This window comes from Arvicanthis niloticus, chromosome 1 (assembly GCF_011762505.2).
Source record: "Arvicanthis niloticus isolate mArvNil1 chromosome 1, mArvNil1.pat.X, whole genome shotgun sequence".
Classification (NCBI taxonomy): Eukaryota; Metazoa; Chordata; class Mammalia; order Rodentia; family Muridae; genus Arvicanthis; species Arvicanthis niloticus.
The window spans coordinates 106,032,839-106,042,021 of NC_047658.1; the positions used below are offsets into that span (position 1 = coordinate 106,032,839).

Below are 9,183 nucleotides of genomic sequence, written 5' to 3' on the forward strand. Positions count from 1 at the left end.
TCAGGTTACTTAGCTCTTTTTAGAGGGATGGGAGGCAGCCTCCAAAACCAGGACAGATGGCAGTGCTTCTCCGGGGAGAGCCGAGAATTAGGTTCATTAGGGTGTTTCTAAATTAGTCAGAGCATGATTGAGCTCCATGGGCCTCAGGAGTCACGTTCCAGTGTGGAGACCTGGTAGGAGACACAAAGATTCTCAGAAGGCTGTGCTGTGGGTATGTGCTCCCCAAATAAGGAAATAATAGTGGAAAGGCTGTGGGACAAAACAGAGCCAATAGAGCAGGATTAGGCGTCAGTCAGAGAAGGACCAACAAAGGAGAAAAGAAGACTCCGGAGAAGAGGAAAGGGAGAGAGGGGGTGGTGGGACACCTGTACATGTGTGGAAGCCAGGTGCACACAGGAAAGTAGACACCTGTGTAGTCAGGGGAATAGACACCTGTGCAGGTGGGGGTGATGAGCACCTGTGCAGGTGGGGTGATGGGCATCTGTGCAGATGGGGTGATGAACACCTGTGCAGGTGGGGTGATGGGCACCTGTGCAGGTGGGGTGATGGGCACCTGTGCAGATGGGGTGATGAACACCTGTGCAGGTGGGGTGATGGGCACCTGTGCAGGTGAGGGTGATGGGCACCTGTGCAGGTAGGGGTGATGGGCACCTGTGCAGGTGGGGGTGATGGGCACCTGTGCAGGTGGGGGTGATGGGCACCTGTGCAGGTAGGGGTGATGGGCACCTGTGCAGGTGGGGGTGATGGGCACCTGTGCAGGTGGGGTGATGAGCATCTGTGTAAATGTATGTAGGCAGGGAACCTGGACACTTGTGTAGACAGGAAGGTGTTGTAGAATGCTGTCCTCCGAGCAAAAGAACCACTATGTTCATCATGTGTTTCCTTGCTTACAAGAGACTGTCACAACCCCACTAGTTGATTGCTGAAATTTTCTCCTGGAAGGAGGGTGTGAGAAGGGTGAGTGAACCCTTACCTGAGACTCCATTCTCCTCCTAGCCTAATAGCTGGGAGGCGGTAGAGCACACAGGCTGGAGAAGGCTATCTGAAAGGGCCTTTATCTCTGTGGCTATGGGGAAGTCATCACTTATGCTGGGGCTGATTTTAATGCAGCTCTTTATGGTCATCTGCGTTCTGGCCAGTACTCCCGCATCCCTACTCTCAAGTAATCTCAATAAGCTGATTGGTTCCCTAGGGTGAACTTTGGTTTGTCATTGGGACCTCATGAGGAGAAGGCTGCTGTTGTTACATCTCCCCAGGGAAGGGATTGTCAAAACAGAGGAGTAGCTCTCACTAAATATCTCCTAGTGCCTGGGAGCAGGCTGGATACAGCAGCCTTACAAGACATAAGTAATTGATGGGGTTCCTCCCACCAACGGTGATCATTCCATTGGCACTTGAGAGGACACTGACAGGCAGGAACTTAAGGGCCTGGGAAATAGCCTGCTGCCCTCTTAAGGATAGGGATTGGCACCTTTGGGTGGACGCTAGAATTCATGGGCAAAGTTTGGTCTATTAGTTGACCTAGAACCAGGGCAAGCTGAGCAGGAAATACCATGAGACAGCACTGTCCAGGGCTCCTGCTGGGGACCATGGTTCAGGAATTACCCTAATGAAGGCTGCCATGTGTGACAACCTAGGATTCTCCCTCCTTTTGTGTTAGAACTACCTGGGGAAGCATGTTAGGCACACAGTATTCCATAGGGGAAGGGCAGCTGCTCCCTTCCCTCAATCTCCTGACTTATCCTCCTCCCTACTTTGTTTTCACCAGTGAAGGAGTCTGGGAGCATCTAGAGGCCTGGCTGGAGATGGGGGTTTAAGCATCCCCTGGATGTACCAGAAAACTAGGCAGCCAGAACACTTCAGGAGGGCTTGTTCCACCTACCCACACAGGAGGGCATCCTAACTGTAAGAGGGTTTTATACCCTGGGATGGTGTCCTGCTCCTTCCTGGGGAGGTGTTATGTCTTTGGGAGGATATCCTAGCCCTGGGAGATGTCTCATCCCTGAGAGAGTATTCTGGCCCTGAAGAAGATATCCTCTCTGTCCCTGGGAGGGTGTATCATCCTTAAAGAAGATGCCCTGGCCCTTGGAGGGTTCTAAATATTGACAGTGCTATTATTTTGTTGTTGTTGTTGTTCTTGTTGTTGTTGGCCTAGTTACTTCTGAGGCTTTCCCCTGACAGATGTGGAGTTATCAAGAATATCCAAACCATATTCCAGTGACAGGCAATGGGACAAGTAATGGTCACTGGTCCCCTCGCTTGGTAGTAGCCAGAAAGAACTGCAGCGGCTACAACCCTGGACCTCTCATGGCTGACAGCCTTAAGCTAAGTGCTGTCAAAGACACATTTCCCAGGACCCTATCACCTCAGCAAACCAGCCAGCACCAGACACCATGTGATACCAGGTAGGATTCCCTCCCAGGTCACCAGTTTGGTAGCCCTGCGCCTCAGTCTGTCCTGCCCCGCTTATCCTCTTCCGTTTGCACATCTGCCCAGCCATGGCCACAAGGGCATCTGTTGGCTGTCTCTTCCCCCAAAGTCCCAACATCCTTCTCCTGCTTAAGTAACAAAATTTGGGTCCTGTTGGCTATGCACCATAGTGTGTGTGTGTGTGTGTGTGTGTGTGTGTGTGTGTGTGTTGGCACACCCGGGCCCCTAAACAAGGTCTCTTTAAAGTTCAGAGTGGGGCAGTGGGCATTTACTAGTGGGTGGGTATAATCTGGAGAGCCTGGTCCTGCAGGCTGGTGCTTCTAGAGTCATTTACAGTCCTGGGGACACGTCAGCTCCATAGCCTACCTCCAAGTTCACCAAAGTGGGCATCTATTGGAACAAGAACACAATGTCTCCTTCAGGGCAGTTCATATTGTCCCCATACCTCCAGAGGTCTGTGAGCAACAGCTTATCAGAGAGGTATCACCTTTCTTCAGGTATGAGAGGCCCAGGAGCAGGCTTGACATGGACCTGACAGGTCTGGTACCAGCCCATGTTTGGAAAAAAAAAAAAAGACACTTCTGATGCCCCTGCATCCTCCTGGAGACTTCCAGAGAGCCACACTGGAGCTGCCCATCCCTGCCTATGTATTTGGAAGGGCTGTCGCAGCCTCAGCCAACTCCTCATGTTCTCTGGCTGAGTTGAAAGCCAGCATGTTCTTCCAAGCCTGGAAACTCCCAGAAAGAGGGGAGCTGGCCTCACTGTGCGGAACAGAGCCATCTTGAGGTTGGCCCAGGAATGGTTCTTGTCCTCCAGCAAATGTCCAGAGAAACTCCACACTGTCTACTCTGACTGAAGGGTGTGGGAACAGCAATTCACCAGCAAGCAGAACCAGGGAACACACACAAGTGGGTCTGGGACAGGTCTGGGGCAACCAGTTAGACGAACTTTTAACTTTTGCAACTTAATCCAGGCCATTAGGTCAGTGCTGTTGGGGATGAAAAGGGAAACTGAGCCCCAGAGTCCAGTCAATTAGGTCCTCGAAATGATTTAAGCTGGCTTTGGTCTCTTGGCTCCTCCCTTTCAGCCTCAGTGTCTCAGAAAGCCCACTGCCACATCAGGGGGCCTGGGACTCAGAGGGTTACCCCCACCTCCACAGCAGGATGGGATGTATGTCCCTACTTCAGTCCCTGGGCATAGGCCTCTTGGAGTCAGTATAACTGTTGAGGTCACTGTTCTTAGGAGAGCACTCACTGCTGGCCCTAGTGGTGGGAAAGGAAGCGGCCAGGCCTGGCCTAAGTCAGCCCATCTGGTTTTCTTCTCTGGCCAGGAGTCTAAAGGAGCCTGGGCCTGCCCCAGCCCAGAAGCTTCCAAGATGCTCTGCAGGCCAAAGCAGGCCCCTCCCACTCCCCAGGCAGGACCTGAAGTCACACCAACAGTCAGTCACTTGCCGGCTGGGGCTCCCAGCCATACTGACCTCTCAGGACCTCCTTGCTCTTCCTCTGAGATATGAAAGAGACCATGAGGATCTTAAGCACAGAGAATCTCCACCCATGGCAGCACAGGGAATCAATAGCCCAGAACTTTAAGCTGCCTCCTTCCTGGCACCAGCCCCAGGTCTCTCTGTACAGGCTTGACCTGGAAAAGCTATATGTAGAAACCTGGGAGCCTCAGTCCAAGCCCCTTGCCAGATATGGTTTAGACCAGAGCAAAGCAGAGCAGACACTCCCTCCCTCCCTCCCTTCCTTCCTCTCTCCCTTCCTTCCTTCTTTTCTTCCTTCCTTCCTTCTGCCCTCCCCCATCCTCCTATCCCCTGACTCTTTCTATGGGTGGGTAAATGCTGTTTTTGAGACAGGGTTTCACTATATAGCTCGGGATATCTTGAAACTCTCTATATCGACCAGACTAGCTTCAAACTCACAGAAATTTGCTTATCTTCCCTGGCCTGCAGTTAAAGTCATGCATGACCATGCCCACTTCTCTGCATGTGCTTTTGGGTCAGGTCTTTTTATGTAGTTTAGGCTGGTCTAGAACTTGCTTTATAGCCCAGGCTGGCCTGGAACTTGGAATCTTCCTGGCTCTGCCACCCAAGGGCTAGGATTTTAGGCATAAGCTACCATACTCTCAGTTCTAGCCTCTCTATCTGCTCCTACAGGCTACCCATTCCTCTCAGCCCAAAAGGCTTTGGGGGTAATGAGGCTAAGTTGAGCAGAAACCAGGGGTTCCAGGATCTTGACGCTGGGTGTGGTAGCATAAACCTTTAATCCCAGCACTCAGGATGCTGAGGCAGGTGGATCTCTGTGAGTTTGATGCCAGTCTAGTCTACAATTAAGAGACGGTTTCAAAACAAACAAGCTGGCAAACAGCTGTAAAGGCCCTGCAAATACCCAGGCTTCCGTCAGAGCAGACCAACTGCAGTGACCTAAGGGCAGCATCCTGCCCTGCCCCGTTTCAGGCTCTGTCCTCAGACCACCATGCAGTAAGCACCCCTCCCATTCTTACATCGCCCCTCTCTCTCCATCTGCAAGGCATGATCATTAATGGCCTCATGTCCAGGACACTCTCTTGGGAGGCTCATTGCCAATGAAAGCCCTGTACCTTTGACGTCTCCAGACTCATGCCAGCGCTGTTCACCCCTAGAGTCACAGCCCCTGCATGGCCTCTAAGCTCTGCTCAGTGTCAGCAAGAACAACCCAGCCTCTATCAGCTGCACTGTTTCAGCCAAGAACAAGCAGCCCTGCAGATCCCCCCCTGGCCCTCAGCTCTCAGCATACTTGTTTGTGTACTCAGGATAAGAGAGAGGCCTAGTGGGACTCTCTGTAGGTGACCCCGAAGATCATAAACCCTAGTTACCAGATGCTGCTATCCACAGGAGGCGAAGCAGGGCATCATGTGAGCTGGGCCAGTAATGTCAGAGGGGCCTGGCTAATTCAGGGCATCCGTGTCATCCATGGCGGCAGGAAGCCTCACCAACTAGTGTTACAAATAAACCCCACTGAAGCCTCCCAGTGTGCAGGTGTGAGCATTTTTTTTTTTTTTCTGTGACCCTGAGAAAGCCTGTATGAGGTCGGGTGCACGATCCCCACTTCATCCTCACTTGGAAAAGTCAAGGCTCCTGGACCACGCAGGAAGAATGGGGGGGGGGGGGTTTGTATCCAGGCAGTGGTTAGGCCTGACTGTGTAGGTATCTTCTGAGAGGTAGGAAGAGGTGACCTAAGACTTAGGGTCACAGCATCACGCTTACCAATCCCCTACTCCAGGAGACCAATCCAAGAAAGGGCAGGTCAGGTATCAGGGTCTAAGGGGGACCACAGTGGGGTGAGTTGGGGTGCACTGCAGTGATTAGATCCAAATCGTCCTCTCTTCCAGCAACGTGCTCCTCGAGCATTCGTGTTCGAGCATCAGGCTGCAGCCTAAAGCCTCAGCCAGGCCACCTACTCAGGTTATAGAGATGACGCCCATGTTGTCCTCCAACTCAGCAGCTCCTCAATTTTCTGCTCAGGGTGCCTTGTCTGGCCTCAAAGTAGAGGCCAAAGATCTAACTAAGACCTCTAAGGCCTCTCACGGGAGGACTGGAGATCCTCACCTCCTACATTTAATTAGAGATAAAAAAAAAAAAAAAAAAAAACCCAAAACAGTGCTAAGGCATAAAACACTCGAATGAAGGTCAGAGTTCTGATCTTCCCCACAGTGTCAACTTGAGTGCCTTTTCTGAAATAACAAAGATGGAGTATATACTAAAACAGTACCTGCTGTTATAAAGGACCCTCCAGCTGATTCCTGGCTAGTTAAGGCCACTGTGCCCATCAGGGTAGGAACCTGGGCCCCCTCACCAGCTCTTCTTAGAAATGCCATCCAGGGCCCTGGCCTTGCCACTAGGTTTAACACTATCAAGTTACATCAGTCTATTCTCCCTCCTAGAAATACTCGCCCTGCAGACCCAAGAGCAAAGGTGGAAGAGTCCTATCCCAAATGCACAGTCTGTGCTAGTCACCGTCCCACACCAACTGGTGGTCTATGTAGTGATAGGGTACTCAGAAGACAGAGGGTTCTTTCCCCAACAGGAAGGAATGAGTGCACAGGGGGAGAACACACCTGACTCACAATAGAGCCATCGCCTTTGGATAATGCAGGCCATGCATCTCATCCCTACCCTGGCAAGTTCTGCACAGGCTCCATTGCCTGTCCTGTGCAGCTGGACAAGTTCTCTCGTTCTCTGCACACACAGATGAGCCTGACTGGGGCTTTGTGCAGTTCTTTGTCTCCTCACATCAGCTTCTCCAGTGTACTTAAGGTCGCAGAAGCCAGAGGGCAATCCAGCTCCATGGGACATTAGTGTGTTAGGCAGAAAGACTCCTTTCCTATTCATCTATCTTTAGGTACTCAGGTCCACCCTCAGCCTGTCAGAGGCATGTATCAGCCCCTGAGCACAGAGCTTCTTTCAAGTAGAGACAAGGCAGGGGCACAGCCTGGCCAAGCCCAGTGACAACTTGCTAGATCTAGCCCTCACCTATTTGCCTCAGAACCAGGGTGAGCAGAGAGGTGAAGCAAGGAAGGGGTAGTCCTGATAAAGGTTCAGGGCTGGGCTGGCTGCTTATTCTGCATTGAGTGTCTCCCTAAAGCTGATCTCTGCCTGGCCCATGTCTGCTACCTTAGGGTTTAGACAAACTTGCTGAAAGTGGGGAAAGACCCTGGGGGCCAGCCCCTCCCACAGCCCAGCCCTTCCCCGCAGGCCACCATGCCCCAGATACACTTCTGGAAATACACTCACAATTAAATGGGAAGGCCGAGCGTGCTGCCACAGAGGAGCGCAATGCAATTACACAACATCCCATTACGTGCTCCCAGCGGCCCAGGAAGACACTTGCCCGCCAAGGCTGGACTGGACAGCAGCAGTCCAGCTTGTCCGTGGCTTCCAGGCCAAGTAGTTTCTTGGCTGGGAGCAAGAGAGAAACAGGGCTCCACTGGTCTCTCCCCAGAAAGGTGATCTGCAGCAGCTTGCATACCCTCAAGTCTTATATGTGTGAATATCCTCCTGGGGTAGCCATGAATTAATATATAGGGTATATGGTCCCCGGGAACAAAGTCTTCTCCCATTTCTTGGGCTGATGACAAAAAGAGCCTATTTTGAAAAGAGGTGCCTTCCCAGGGTAGATCCAGGCAGGAGAGGCAACATGCGAAGAGAACTTCCAAAGCAGGGAGAATGACTGCTGCAGGAGGTGTCTGGGTTTCAGTGGGGCACAGAGCCCAGGAGCAGGGCTTGAGGCACACGAAGAGTGCTACCTTGGGGTGCAGAGCTTGGTATGGGTGATGAAGACAACTGGGTAGCTCAGCAAAGGTGTTACTAACAAGATGGTTGGCATCCTTTTGCTCTACCTGGCAAGGAATTGTGGGTAGATGAGGAGAGTCTCTTCCAGGAAGCCTGTCCTATTGTATGCCCAAGAGGTTGGGGGTGAACTGGCAGATCCAGAGCACTAAAGCTCTGAGCTCTGAGAGCTCCGTGCCTACAGCTCCAGGCTTCAGAAAGCCATGTTGGAGGCTTGTTGCTTTAGGTTTTGACTACCAGTGGCCCCAGTGCTTGGCAGCTATGGCCGTCCTTGGTTTCCAGCAGTAGTGGGCAGCAGTAGCCGTCAACAGCAAGCAGTAGCAGGTAGCACTTTCGAATGTTAGAGCTTTCACACAAATCTCAGGGGCTGGGATCCTCCGTCCTTCAGTGGTAAGTGCTACAGCTTCCAGGCTGAGGGTGTTGGAATCCTCAGCCCTTGACAAAAGCTAACGTTGTACTTCTTGGTCCTTATTAGGGTCCTGTTAGAGCTCTATGGCCTCAAGGGTCTGAGACTGAGATGAAGCTGTTTCCTTCATCTCTTCTTGAAGCAGAGCAACTGTGATGGCCCACGTGAAACCTGAAGGAGAGAGTGAACCCTCCTGGAAGGGGCCGGGAGGTCAAGAGACCTTCTTCCAATACCACAAAGCTCATGAAGACCACAGGAGCTCCACAATGAAGGCTCCTCTACCCTGGTGGCTACTAAATGAGATTGATTGGGGGCACTTCTAGGGGCATAGCTGACCATCTGCCTGATAACTGCCCATGGAATTTCTCAGTGACGCAGCTGCTTTTGAGTTGCCAGTGCTCCGGTAAATTACCCTAATAAAGTTATTAGTTCACCAAGCAGGACTTGGGCACAATCTTTTTCTTTGTTCTATTGGTGACCCAGAAAATGTCATGTAACAGAGATCCTGGAGCTCGCTGTGACCAGGGCCCACAGTTTTGTCTTCTCACAGCCTTTATTGACTCTGTCACTTTCTACCCTGGCTGCTCTCTAGAATTCTTCAGACCCCTTCTGACGCTATTGCCACCATTGCCATCCCTAGAGCAATGACGGATACTCTCAATGATGCCTCTACTGATACCTTCCTTTCTTCTTGTTACCAGCTCAGCCCGTTCTCTTTAACAATAGAGATCAAAAGTAGGCAAGAAACGAGAAGCAAAGAGAAGCTTTGTTTCTTGGGGTGGGAGGGCAACACCAGGGTGCACCCGAAGAGGGTGGCTCACAAAGTGAGACAAACAGCTTGTTCATTATAAACAGAAAAGGAATGTGGAAAGGGTGTCTACTCCAATCACAGCAAGCACAAAGGATAAAAGTTACACCAATCAGGGCACAGTCCCTCATGCAAATAAGGAACTGCACTAATACCAACTACAGTAGTCCCTTATGCAAATGAAGGGCTGCATTCACATCAATCATACCACAG

At 51.5% G+C, this 9,183-nt stretch overlaps 1 long non-coding RNA gene across 1 annotated transcript; it reads left to right on the forward strand.

The window, feature by feature from the left end:
• The first annotated feature begins 956 nt into the window (after positions 1–956).
• LOC143436705 (uncharacterized) lies at positions 957–8,551 on the forward strand. Its single transcript, XR_013106549.1, has 3 exons — positions 957–1,905; positions 2,182–2,405; positions 8,232–8,551. It is a non-coding gene; the product is annotated as an uncharacterized LOC143436705 (long non-coding RNA).
• Positions 8,552–9,183: the final 632 nt, after the last annotated feature.